We start from the raw sequence: 12,741 nt of genomic DNA, 5'->3' as shown, positions 1-12,741 counted from the left end.
GAGGACAGGGCTCCTGTATCTTTAATAGTTGCATAGAAAAGGGAATATCAGCAGGTGTCATTTGTATGCATGCAGCACCTGATAAAATTGCCTCTCCATCACAACAGTTAAAGCTGCAGGAGCCCAGCCCACTTGACCAGATACAAATGCCTCTCCATTTCCCTCATGCCCACTCCTTATTTAGCAAAAGCTGCTTACCTGCCTCTGTCTTTATCATTCTGAAGTTTTGCTTTTAGGAAACATGTGCTAGAGCAGCCTACCCGAAACCTAGTGCCCTCCACATTTTCTCGGCTACAATTACCATCACCCCTAACCATTGGCTATGCTAACTGGGACTGATGGGAATTGTACAAAATATCTGAGTGGTCCCATGTCAGGAAGATTGTATCCCTCTAGGGGATTGATACACTAATTAAGCATTTGTTTTCCCCATTTGTAGTTGCTATTTTCTCAACTTTGTTGGAGTTCAGCACGTGGTCTGGTGCGGTGCATGCCATATCCCTTTGTTTCTGGACCTGTATACACATGTAAGTTTGCATGTGCATGTGAACGAGGACATGGGGCAACAAAGGTTAAGGACAGCCTATTTCAGAACTCTAAAGTGATCCCCTCTCTGTGTTGAAGTCACTTGCAACTGGTATTTTTTTTAAAAAAACACCAACTGTTTCCATTGGCAGCCTACAGTTTCGTTTAGCCACGTTCAAATGCTTAGATTTTTGCTTCCAGATAGGGAGGGCTCTTCTACCTTCATGCTCCATCTTGTTCTGTTCCATTGTCTGTGTCTTCAGGCAAGAGCAAGTCTCTCAATAGGCTGGTTTTGTTGCTGGGTGTTAAATCTTCCAGAATTTTCAGCTGCTAGCAGATTCTGCTAGACACAAGCAAACTGCAGAGAAAAATAATCTATATATTATGTGTATTTAGTTGAAGAGATACAGTTGGTTCCTTAAAAACCTGCAGTCTTGACGGCTGGCAGTAATTGCATTCTAGGTACATATCCCCCTGGTACACCTTTAGACATATGAAACTGTTAGAATGTCATATGGTTTAGTTGTTTATCGCAGAGGTTAAAGCAAAACAATGCTGGCAAAGAACTAATCTTAAAAGAACACATTGTTTTTCTTCACTTCCTCCCTCATTCTGGAGATATGCAGTTATATTCTCAGCAAGAAAAACACAGAAAAGTATTTTTCAGATTTGTTTATGGGATTAGAGATGCAAGTTTGCGTGGTGGATTAATTGGTCCAATTCATCAACTCAAGTGTTATCTACAGATTTGTAAGTAATGTAGCAATTAAAAGGCACTGAGATTGTGGAATAGACAGTGCTCCAGAATGAACTTTTGCTTGAGCAAATACAAAGACCTACCTGAGAGCGACTTTACATGTTACCTTGTTCTGGGGTTGGGAAGAAGCAGCAGCGTAAATGTGATGTTGCTGCAAAAAAAGCAAATGCTATTTTGGGCTGCATTAATAGAAGTATGGCTTCCAAATTGTGCAAGGTACTAGTTCCCCTCTATTCAGCACTGGTTAGGCCTCATCTTGAGTATTGTGTCCAGTTCTGGGCTCCACAATTCAAGAAGGATGCAGACAAACTGGAGCGTGTTCAGAGGAGGGCAACGAGGATGATCAGGAGACTGGAAACAAAGCCTTATGAGGAGAGACTGAAGGAAATGGGCATATTTAGTCTGGAGAAGATAAGATTGAGGGGAGACATGATAGCACTCTTCAAATACTTGAAAGGTTGTCACACAGAGGAGGGCCAGGAACTCTTCTCAATCATCACAGAGTACCAGACATGGAAAAATGGGCTCAAGTTACAGGAACATTAGGAAAAACTTCCTGACTGTTAGAGCAGTACAACAATGGAACCAAATGGCTAGGGAGGTCGTGGGCTCTCCCACACTAGAGTCATTCGAGAGGCAGCTGGACCACCATCTGTCAGGTATGCTTTAAGGTAGATTCCTGCAATGAGCAGGGGGTTGGACTCGCTGGCCTTGTAGGCCTCTTCCAACTCTACTATTCTATGATTCTATGAAATCAGTTTCTCTTCTGTAAGTCAATTGTACTTCCCTTATTTTGATACATCTTGAAATCTCAGAGCAGATAATCCGACAAATTGACTATAAGCCAAATATGTAATGAAACACTGCCTTAAAATAGAAACGAACAGCCTAAAAGAAACAGCCAGAAATTAACTTGGTCTCTGGAGATTGCAAGTGAGAGGCTGCTAGCAAGGGTTTGTCTGCATATCCTGGAAAGGGTATGAACCATTTTATTACCAATTTTAAACTTGACAGACTCGACCTTGGGGGAGCTAGGGGTGGCGACGGCTGACAGAAAGCTCTGGCGTGGGCTGGTCCATGAAGTCACGAAGAGTTGGAAGCGACTGAATGAATAAACAACACAAACTTGTATTTAAGCCAAGCCAGTGCATATATTTGACACTTTGGTTCTGTCACTTTCCCTTAAGCCAGGGATGATGAACCAGTGGCCTTCCAGATGTGGTTAGACTTCAGCTCCCATCAGACAGCCTGGCGATGGGAGGTGATGCAAACCATAGTCCAACCTCAGCCTAGAATATGCTCAACAATCCCTGTGGCTATTATTCAATGCAGGAGGGGTGGGTGGGAAATCTATGGCAAAGAAGCTCAGGGAAACTAGAGCGTCATTACATGGGGGAAAATCGTGTTTACTTACCGTCGTTTCTCCACCCACGTATTCTCAAAAGAGGAAGTAAACAACATGCACGTGGCCCATTCAGTGGCCCATTTTGATCCTGCTGCTTCTCCTGCATACAGCAGGAGATAGTGGCAACTTCTGTTTTTAAAAATAAGTCAGACTTAGTGGGGTGTTTTTTGTCACGCAAAGAAGACTAGAGGGGGTGGGAGGCATGCAGGATGCAGATGATGTCATGACAGGAGCCTGTGAGTGCCCAATAATGAGTGTGCAATAAGATGGTCATCTGATGGAGCTCTTTGTCGGGTTTACTGATCTCAAGGAAGCCCCAGGATTCCATGGAATGTAGATGAAAAAGGAGTTGTATGGAGTTGCCAATTATTATTTTTCTGGCAAGGATTTCATGCTTGCCCCACCTTCCAGTTGCATTACAGGCCAAAATTCAACACTTCCCACTTTTTGCCATGCTGGCAGAAAGATGCCATGATGGGGAAAGCCTCATCTGATTTATTTCAAACACCCACCCACCCCCAGTACAGCTATTAAAGGTACAGGAGCCACCTCTAACGGGGAAAAAGATAACTCCGTGTGCACATGTGTTTGGCTGCAAAGATAGAATTTTCAAAAAGTCACAAAACTCTCCAAAGGATCAAGTTAAGCAGGATCAAATTAAATGTCTATTGATCATGCATCATGTTTTCTTTGGTGCATGTATTACATTTTGTTTGTAGTTGTTTTTCTGTAACTGGAGATTCATTTCGAGGAAAAACCCTCCAGTGCTTCATAAAACAAGGCATATAGTCCAATCTACCTGAGGGGTACATTGCTCCATTCATATAACTTCCAGTGAGAGAGAAACATTATGTACCAAACAAGAAGGGACATGTACTCAAATGAATGCCCCAGAATCGTGATTATACTTGTAACAGTCAGGTAAGTTCACATTAACCTGGCAAAGAACCATTGAAGGAAAAGATTCACAGCTGCACAAAAAACTTGGGAGAAAGACAAATAAGGATGTGCACGAAATAAGCACAAATAAGGAGACAGCTTCAGTGTATAGATTCCCTGGTGTGCAAGCTGCCAGGTCATAACACAGAAAACCCTCACATCTCTTTCATAGTTCAAGGGCCATGGAGAAGGATGCAGTGGTGGTATCTTTAATTCCTCATCCCATCACTCACCCTCTGTCTCCACCTGCTGTGTGGCAAAATTAAGAGTCCAGCTTGCTGGAGCCCAGTAACATCGGAGGACCTGTGGCAAGCCACAAGTGAATCAAAGGAGCTGATCAAGACTAATGAATGAAATGAAATGAAACTAGCCAGGCAGGCAGGCCCGCCCGCCCCTGTGCTGAATCCTTTAAAATACCTCAGAGTTCAGAACATGGCAGCTGCTTTTAAAAACTTCATGACAGGGGAATGCTAAGCATCCATGTGGCCAGTTGCTGTGAAATTTGATATAAAGCTAATTTCAACAGCCTGGGAACCAGGGTAGGGAGGCCTCCTCTACCAGATTGCAGGAAGTTCTGGACCAGGACCCTAGATGGCTGTCTAGGGCAGTGATTTGCAGAGGGCAGTATGTTTGTTACAGCAGCAGACAGGACATTGTCTCTCTTGCAGGTGTAAATAACTGAGAACTTGGTACTATATGTCAGGGATGGGCAAAAAGTAGATCTCCAGAAGTTTTGGGTTTCATCTCCTAGCATTCCTGACCATTGGCCATGCTGGCAATGGCTTCTTGGAGCTGAAGTTCAAAACATTTGGAAATTTAACTTCTGCCCACCCATGCTATAGGAAGACAAGGGAAATGACAGAAAGGCGGTCTAGGTATATGAAATAAATAATTAGTCAAAACTGATCAGAGTGCCCGGCTTCATGAGACATACAGAGCAAGAAAGGACAAGCTGTCTTTTTCAGGAACTCCAGATTCTGACATGGACGAGTGTTAGGACTCATTTACAAAAGCTTGTACATCAGTTCATGGGTGCAACCTCAAGTAGTGATGTGCATGTGTGAATGAGTCATTACAAATGTAACACTATGCAAAGAACTAGCATATTTCCCAGTGTCATCTCAAACACGTTATTTCTTTCAACAGAGTCACAGAATGTTTCTCCATTAAGGAAACAACCCTGCACCCTTATTAAGGTTTCTTCTTCTGGAGTCTTTCCATGTTTACTACATGATTCTTTAGATGGCAAGCATGTGATTTTGAATTGAGAACTTCCCTTCTAAGCAATGTAATTAACCTCAATGAAACAGTGACATCTATTGGCAGAATTGTAGCACAATGGCAGATTTAAACACTGCTGATTAAGGCTTATTACAGTTCATTTCTGATCTTTTTCAAAGCAGGATATATGGGGGAAAGCATAGGAGATGTCCTGGAGGTTGACAGTGCCATGTAAAAAACTCACAAATTTCCATGAGTGGCCAATGATGAGTGTGCAATAAATCACTCATGTAGAGCTCACTGTATACATTCAGTTGCTGGTTGTCAAGAGCTGAGTAACCAAGTGAGGCACATTTATGTAATTTGTGAGGAAGTCATTGATAATTTACACTGCAATTCTGTACACACTTTCCTGACAGTAAGTCCCATTGAACTCAATAAGACTTCTGTGTAATGACAGAAGAACCATGCTAAATCAGACCAGGGATGTATCTCATCCAGCATTCTGTTCACAGAGTGGCCAATCAGCTGCTTGTTGGAAGTCCACAAGTAGAACAGGAGTGAAATATAGCACCAACCTAGCAACTAGTAAACAAGGGTAATACATAGCCATATTTTCTAGTGGCCATTGATAGCCTTATCCTTCATGAATTTGTCTAATCCCTTTTTAAAGCTGTCCTAATTGGTGGCCATCATTACATCCTTTAGAAGTAAATTCCAAAATTTATCTGTCCTGAATCTCCCACCATTTAACATCATTGGATGACCCTGGATTCTAGTATTACGGAAGAAAAATATATTTATTAGATTTATAAAATCACACCCTCTGCCTAGAAGGCTCTTGGGTGATGTACAATAAAAACATTTAAAACTTTACATAAAACCCAAAGAACAACACCATACATTAAACATCTTCCTATCCACTTTCTCCACACTACACATAATTGTATACACCTTATCATGTCTCCCCTGCCTTACCCTTTTTGCTAAGCTAAATGCAGTAACCTTTCCTCACTGGGGGAATTACTCCAGCCCTTTGATCATTTTCATTGCTTTTCTGCATATGCATAGATTGAAATACACAGTTTGCGCTGTCAGCAATAAGCTCCCAAGCATAGGCTTTATAGTGCAATCCTATGTGTGTTTATTCAGAAGTAAGCACTTCAGTGGAGTTTATCTCAGTTAAGTGTGCACAGGATTCATCTCTACTACTATGATGTGCTTAAACCTTATAATGTGCAAATTAAGCATGGGTCTGGGACAGTATTTTCTTTCAAACTGTTGTCAGAAGGGATGCATAAAGGGATGGCATATTGGTGTGCATTATGTGATAAATTCTGACTTCCTGACCATAAAAAAAAAAAATCTTTCTGAACCTCTCTTTCTGAAATTGGATCAAAAATAGTCACATATGTTCCACATTTCTTTCCCTTACACAACCATGAAAATGTAAAGGAAAAGAATCGGTTGACTCTGATGATGCCATCTGTATGCATGCCAGTAAGCAAATGCATTTTGTTTCATTTATAAGAATGTGGACATCTTTTATTTTTATGGGGAGAAGGTGAGAAATCAATAATGCAAAAAGGTTTTAAAAACAGCACAGCCATGATGGACAATTAAAGACTCATAGGCTCTGGCAATATTGATTTTTGTTGTGCCCTTGAGCCTTGCTGCCTTTAAAGAGAAGTGTGTTAACCCTTTGATTTAATGAGAAAGATGGAAACAACAGTTTTGACACCTGCACAACATTTATTGCATTTTTCTTTCTGATATCTGCGAACTGCTTGGAGAAGGAAGAACATTTGGGATGTTTCTTTCATTTGGCATTGCTCTTGTACTGATCAGGGAACTTGCAACCATATATATATTGCCTTTTTCATCTTCCTCCCCCTGTAGGAGTCCCATCCTGCAGAGCAAATGCCACATAGTAAATTTTATTGCATCCCATAGTATCAGATGTGATGTAGACCTGGGTTCCCGAAAGATCTCTTTTGGGAAGATGAGTGCTTTTTAGCTTGATCATAAACGACCTAGAGAGTTATGGGTGAACAATGAGGCGGCTGCATTTGCTGACAATACCAAATTACTCATGGTGGTAAAAACAAAAAAAGAGCTGCAAAGGACTTCAAAAGGGTCTCTCCAAACTGGAAGAATGGGCAATAAAATGACCAATGTGGTTCAGTGTAAATAGGTGTAAAGTGGTACAACTTGGGGCAAAAAAATAAATCCTCACTTCATATACACACTGATTGGGTCTGAGCTGGCAATGACTAACTGTGGCAAAGCTAAAGTGCAATTTGTGGTTGCAATCTGGGGATTATGATTCATCCAGGGGGTGCAACTGCCCCCCTTCCCCTTCCTGTGAATGCCCATGCACACATTTGGAATACTGTGTGCAGCTGGTTGTGGATACTGGAGAGTTGGAAAAGGTGCAGAAAAGTGCACTCAGAATGATCAGGGAGCCGGAACAATTACCCTGTAACAGAGGTACAAAACCTTTTCAGCCCAGAGTGCTGCACATGCATGCACGCACAAGCAATCCTGCTCCATATGAGGGTCACTGGAGAAGGCACAGAAAAAACTTTTCTGGTGGGGGTCAGGGGAAGTTGCTGCCTAAGATCTGTCTGCCTTAGCTGAATCACTGCTGAAGCCCCAAGCTCTAGCGCAAAGCTTTCCTGGACTGAGGGGGTGGACAGTTTACTTCAGCCCTTTGCACAGATGGAAAATTTAGATCAGGAGCTATAGGCGCTGGAGACAAAGGTATCTCAACTCCAGGGACAATCAGCTTTTCCTCCTATGCCAGCCTGTCAGGAATGCCCAGTCAAGCCACCCGAGACGTTTGAGGGGAACTTCAGTTCCCTTTTTTCCTTGAGCTACTTCCAACTGTAGATTGAGGTGTGGCCTGAAGACTTCCCAAATCATCACACTCAGGGTTTGTTTTGTGACCAGCCTTTAAAGGGGAAAGCTGCAAAAAGGGCAACCCTGCTTCTGTAGTCAATCCCACTACTGGATGGCTTCCAAGACTTTGCAGCCCACTTGAACCTGACCTCTGTGGCCCTGCAGAAGTTTGAGACCACCAACCACAATATCCAGCGAATGTACCACGGTTGGATAGCAGAATATGCAAGCACGCTTTACTTGCTGGCTAGGATCCTTACCTGGAATCATCCTGCCATGAGATTCTGGATGAACTTGCCCAAGTGGACCAGCTGCAGTTCCTCCAAGAACTGATGCTGTTGTGCCTCTGGATCATGGATGCCTGGAGGGTCATCACCAAACACATGACCACTCAGCTTCCTGTACCTCTGTAGTCCCCTTGCCTCTGGTGGAATTGATGTAGCTGGTGGGGGAGCTAGGTAGGCCACGCTTGACCCCAAAGAGAAGGCTCACTGCAGACATGCAGACCTGTTTCTTTACTGCAAAGGCTGCATAGTTTTGCCTTCCGAAATCATGGCCTTTCCTCAGGAAAAGTGCAACCACAGGGCCAAGTTGGGCTGCTTCATCTGGGGCTGTCTCCAGTAAATTCTCCTGCAACCAGCTGGCCCACTCAAACATCTGGTTATCCTTAGCAGACCAGTGGTCTCTGTGTACCTCTGCCTTGGTTGACATAGGTGTTACTACCAGTATGTTAGTGGACACCACTTTGCCTGGCTACAAGAGATCCCAACCCAGGTGAAGGTGGTGCCCACAGTATGTAGTACAGATCATTGATGGTATCCTCTGCTACTATAAATCAAGAGACTATACTGCCAGGAATAAGGGTTGGCCTCTACCACAAAACAAACCAGTTTAACCTTGCAGGTTCACTGCTCTTCCCCCTGGTTCTGGGTATGTCTTGGCTGGTCCAGCACAATCCAGACATCTTTGGAGTAGCTGAGAGCTCTGGTTTTGGTCACAGTTCTGTCTATGTCACTATTCTACCTTTCAAGGTGGACAGTTCTCCCCCATTTTACAGGTTGGGAGCTAAAGCTGTTAGTGATTTCAGTTATAGAATTCAGCTAAAGGCTGCAGAAGGGATGACTAGTCATCATTTTAAAAAATAATAATAATAAAATATTTACATACTGCTCCAGATCCAGAAAATTTCATAGCGGTGAACAATAGATAGAATAAAAGAATAAAATTAAAATATTAAAATTACTATTTTTAAATGAACAGAGTTCTGATAAAACTAGGGTGACCATATCAAAAAGAGGACAAGGCTCCTGTATCTTTAACAGTTGTATAGAAAAGGGAATTTTAGCAGGTGTCATTTGTATGCATTGCAGCACCTGGTGAAATGCCCTCTTCATCACAACAGTTAAAGCTGCAGGAGCCCTGCCCTCTTTTGTAGAGTGACCAGATACAAAAGAGGGCAGGGCTCCTGCAGTTTTAACTGTTGTGATGAAAGGCAGCCCCACATAGGCTGAGTTTGGACGACACGCTAATCAACGGTTGTTTCACATTCTTTTCCTATTACACCCACCCACTTCGGTTGATTAGCGTGTTGTCCAAACTCAGCCATAGAGTGCATTGCAGTAATCCAGTCCTGAGGTTACTAATGCCTCTACTGCCAAGCTATCACGTTGCACAGAGCAATGGAGAGACTGGATTGGGTTTGAGGTCACCAGTTGCCTGTTCTTAACAGAAGGTATGACAATTTAAAAGCTTCCATCCTGTTGTCTTCCACATGTATATTGTGATCAATTCACAGAAAGAAAGAAAATAATTTTTCAATAATGTATTTGTAAATAAAATTAGCCAGCGACAATACTCGGCAGGAAAATAATAGAGATGGAACTATTGATTTCATATAAGTATTGCCTAATTATTTCACTACACTTGAGTATATCAGAATGTTTATAAAGACCTCTTACATGACACAGGCATTAAAAATCGCAGCAGCAATTACGTTACTAGGTAATTTAACTGTAAGTGGCTGGCTAGGATACTCTGCATTTTTTCAGCCAAAAAAGATGACATTCCTTTTTAACGGTGGATTTTCAGAATTGTCTGCATTTTTCAGATGAACAAACATGATGTTACATGAAGCGTTTGCTTTGCTCCAAATGCCTGCACTATGCTCATAAAAATTAATAGGATACATTTAAACAAGCCCATTTCTTAATGCTATTTCTAATTTTCTTAGCAGTATCCTCATTATTACATGTCATTCTTATTAACAAAGTGCATTGCTTTATCGGAGATGTTGGTCTTAATGTTTCATCCATTAGAGTCTAATTTTAACAATGACAAAGTGATCTCTCCCTGTGTTTCCTGGTCTGCATCCACAGGCTTTTCATTATTAACTTGTGACGGTCTAGATAGAAGATGAAGCTATCTTGGCTCTATTTCCCTTATAGAAATTTCCACCGTCATGTCCTCCACAAACTGATTCTGTGCCTGCCCCATAGAAATGAATGTGCAGCTCCCATTCATATTAATGGGTGCAACATGGAATAATTTTCCAGTGGATTCAGAAGTACTCTTTTGGTATCTTTCCAATGGCCAGGAATGCAGAAATGGTGATATCATACTTGAAGTGTGTACGCTTGTGTAGAGGGAGTAGTCACCTGGCAAACACTTATCTATCCAATAGTTTCTGAGAGCAACTTTTCCTCCATGGTAGATAGCCTAACATCACTTTCTTAAGGAGCAATTCAGATGGCATTTATAACTTCAGATCCAGGGGTGATACGTATTTCTGTTTTGTTTTTAATTGAGGGAGACTGCTTTTGCTCATTCAGAGTGAGAATGCAGGTCCATCGATGTTGTTCATTTCTATTTCAATATCTACAGTAGAAAAAAATACTGGTCAGTGTTGCCTAAGGTAACCATATGGAAAGGAGGACAGGGCTCCTGTATCTTTAAGAGTTGTATAGAAAAGGGAATTTCAGCAGGTGTTATTTGTATATATGCAGCACCTGGTGAAACTCCCTCTTCATCACAACAGTTAAAGCTGCAGGAGCCCTGCCCTCTGTTGTATCTGGTGACTCTACAAGAGGGTAGGGCTCCTGCAGCTTTAACTGTTGTGATGAAGAGGGAGTTTCACCAGGTGCTGCATGTATACAAATGATACCTGCTGAAATTCCCTTTTCTATACAACTGTTAAAGATACAAGAGCCCCGTCCTCCTTTCCAAATGGTCACCCTAGTGTCGCCCAATACTACAGAGAAAATGTTGATGTTTTACCCAGAATGTCTGGGTCCCAATCCCATCTCAGGCAATGATGCTGATTATTATCCTACAGCAAGCTACTATCAGACTTAGTAATATTAAACGCAGAGACTTGCCTACCAGGTGAGAAGAAGCAAGACTGTGAAGACTAAAGAAGCAAGATTGTCTTTCAGTGAAGGTTCTATGTGAATAATTCCTTCTTAAACAGAATGGAGATAAAAAACCCTACCAATGCAGACTCTTTCTGAATTGCTTTGTCTGCTGAAGATTTGGAGATCTATTCTATAATGTGCATGTTCATACCTTACACTAGTTAAGGCTACCGGTGAGGCCTTTTCTTGCCATACAAAAATTAAAGCTAGAGACAAACATATCATTCTTTTAATGAGAGCTGTGTGGATAGTATCATGATATAGTTTAGTCACTAGGTGGCACTAGATTTAGGAGTCAGGAATTCCCTGCCTCTCTTATTTTCTTGGTTGAGAGAGATGATACACTTCTGACTGGTGGGTCATCTAAGCCTTCTATGACAAGGCTGAAAGTGGTATGATAGAGGGGCTCTTCTCGGTTTACCTTTCTGACATGGGCAGTGCTGACTCAAGGTACTTTTTCATCCCCTAGGTATTTTGCCTCATTCTGAAGTGTCATCACGGACTGGGCAGTGTAATATCAGCTTACAAGCCAGATGACAACTGTGCGTTATAATCAGAAAGCAGGCCATGACCTACAAGCCAAGTTAATAACTCAAGGGAGTGAGCCAAGCCACATATCTCAGATCATATCACACACATGCTCAAGCAAAATTATCCACCTTCCATCTTATAGAGGAGAAACACTCAGGTTGAGACTACTTCTATCAGTAAATGTATGGAACAAAATAATAATAATATAAGTGATATAATATAATATAATATAATATAATATATATAATATAATAATGTGATCACATGTTTGATGGATTGTGATGTTTCTTGAATGCGCTGTTTTGTTTCTTCAATTTTGCCTGATCTAGGAAGCTGCAGACCATTGGTCCTTTGTTGTCTAAACCATCTGGTAGTGTGTCTCTGTAGATCCAGACAGGAATATTTTCCAGCTTTATGCAGAGATGTCAGACCTTCTGCATGCAAAGCATGTGCTCGCTCTACCACTAACCTATGGCCCCCCTTCTAAGGCTGCAATGTCCCATGCACTGGGAGTAAAAAGAAATGAACACAATGGGACTTACTTCCATTGTGAATAGGAATGGTAGGATGGCATTGCATGAGGGTTAAACATAGTATGATAAGAGCCATCATATTGTGTAGTTTGGCCCTGAGAGCAGACCCTTGAATCAGCACTCCAGCTACACTTTAGCAGGGGGAGTTGGGGGACAGCTGACAAACTGTCTTTTGGGCAACTTATTTCCCATTACAAATCTTTGTGTCACGGAATCCTATAAACTTCTGCAAGACCCCAGGTTTCCATGAAACTAACATATTGCATCACTTGCCAATGGTCTGTCCAGACAACATGCTAAGCCGTGGTTCAGCTGCTAACCCTTTTGCAGCAAATGGTTAGTGAGCATGTTTAAACCGCAGTTATGTAGTCACCATGGTTAGGAATGGTTCACACAACATGCTAAGTCATAGTTCACGTGATATGCTAAGCCATAATGTTTAGCTCAAACTGCTTAACCACCATGGCTTAGTGTGTCATCTGAACAGGGTCAATATGCTTTATGTCCCTCTCAATGTTC

Source organism: Elgaria multicarinata, chromosome 4 (assembly GCF_023053635.1).
Source record: "Elgaria multicarinata webbii isolate HBS135686 ecotype San Diego chromosome 4, rElgMul1.1.pri, whole genome shotgun sequence".
Taxonomy (NCBI): Eukaryota; Metazoa; Chordata; class Lepidosauria; order Squamata; family Anguidae; genus Elgaria; species Elgaria multicarinata.
This window is presented reverse-complemented; position numbering follows the sequence as displayed.